Genomic DNA, 1,897 nt, shown 5'->3' with positions numbered 1-1,897 from the left:
AACAAATATAAAGATATAATACCTGTTTGAAATATAAGTTATTTATTATATAAAAAGTTATAATCTTACACAACTTATAAAATTAGCTTAATTAACATTTTTATTATCCCTAACTTTTAATTTCTCAGTTATAATTTTATATAATATAATTATAATAAAAAATTATAACTAAATAAATATAGATATTTAGCTAGGGTTTCTATTTTGTAACAAAACAAAACTAGGGTTTCTTTTCAGCAGCCGGCGGCAATTCATTATATATATATATAACCCACCTCTCCTTGATCTTCAACCTCACCCGTTATTATTTAGTTCTCAATTTTGGATGTTTATTGATACCCAGATCTAGTTTTAGTTCTCTAACGATTAAAAAAGGTTGAAGATAGGTTTCTTTCTCATTTTCATTTTGTCTTTTAACTGTTAATTTTCTGTTAGATTCATTCCCTGTGAGGAAGAAATCCCCTAAATAGATAGGAAGTGCCGTATGACACTTTACACAGCGGCGGCGAATGTTACAGCAGAATAATTCAGTATAAAATTTGTTTATATTAAACAAATTATATATATATATGATAGAAAACAAACAAATCCACTGTGTGTCAGGAATTGGAGGAAAATGCTGGTCTCTAGACTTCACAGAATGATCCAAGGGATGACCACGCCCCTTGACAAAAAAAAAAAAATATTAATTTTACATAACGGGCAAATCCTTATCTATGACTCAAAAATGGGTCAGGATGCTGGTTATATTTGATTTTGTGAATTTATCATGATCAAATGGTTGGTCATTTCATGACCAAAACCACAATCATGCCATCATTAGGTTTAGGTCTTGGATTTTCTCTATGACAAAAATCACAATCAAATTTATCCAATAAAAATAAAATGCTCCTAAATATAGCAAGAGTGATATTTATTTATCTCTTATCTTTAAAATCTTTTTTCTGATTTTAGTATTATTTATAATTTTAAAAAATAAATAAAATATATCAAAATTCATAATTTTTCGAGATCTATAAATAGAGAGCACTCTTGCTATATTTCGAAACAAAAAATTACCATTTTCTCAATTTTTACTAATTATCCACATTATTATTTTTTTAATTTAAAAATAAAAATAATCTTTTTTAATTCATGATCAAGATTTTGTTAGTCATGGATAAACACAATAACCAAAATCTTTGTCATAAAGTTCTTTTCATAATCATGACTATAATCCTGATCAAAAATAGATCATGAATAAGGATGCTCTAATAGAATACCAAAATTCGTTAGCTCATGAAGTAGATAGATCTTCATCTTCCCTGATGACTTCTTCAAGAGCACGACAAACAACCTCCTGCCCGAAATTGCAGCTCTCTCCATAGGCCACCATTTGACTGACGAGAAGAAAAGTCCAGACTGATTGTGATAATGCAAGGACTCTAAATGCACTGCCCGAATTCAACATTGACGCCCCAAGTCTTAGAAGATTTTAAGCTGCATCAAACAAATGTTAAAATAGAGATTCAACGTCATTAGAGGCGGTTAGAGGTGAAACTAAAGGCTAAGATTTGTATATATAGTTAGCCTAGGTTATTTAGAACAGGAGGAATCAGAGTTATGAAGAGAAGCTAGAACAAGATTACAGTTGCTTATAATTCATTCTAACATGTTAATAAACTTGTATAGCAACTAATTGAATCAAAATAATCGGATTAAACTCAAGAACATGAGATTTTAAAAAAAATCCAATTTTCAAAATTTTTATTCAAGTTGTTTTGATCGATTCTCTTTCAACAGAAAGTTCATACAAGATATCTATAATGATTCTCAACAAAGAAATCTCACAATCAACCTCAAGAATAGATCAAATCTGATCAAACAAGAAAATTTTGGAAAATTTTAAATTTTACAA

General features: G+C 28.6%; 1 non-coding gene across 1 annotated transcript; it reads left to right on the top strand.

The window, feature by feature from the left end:
* Positions 1-441: 441 nt before the first annotated feature.
* LOC124917739 lies at positions 442-510 on the top strand. Its single transcript, XR_007097209.1, has one exon. It is a non-coding gene; the product is annotated as a small nucleolar RNA U49 (small nucleolar RNA).
* Positions 511-1,897: the final 1,387 nt, after the last annotated feature.

This window comes from Impatiens glandulifera, unplaced genomic scaffold (assembly GCF_907164915.1).
Source record: "Impatiens glandulifera unplaced genomic scaffold, dImpGla2.1, whole genome shotgun sequence".
Taxonomy (NCBI): domain Eukaryota; kingdom Viridiplantae; phylum Streptophyta; class Magnoliopsida; order Ericales; family Balsaminaceae; genus Impatiens; species Impatiens glandulifera.
Note: the sequence above shows the minus strand (reverse complement) of the source record. Positions and strands in the feature narration are given on the sequence as shown.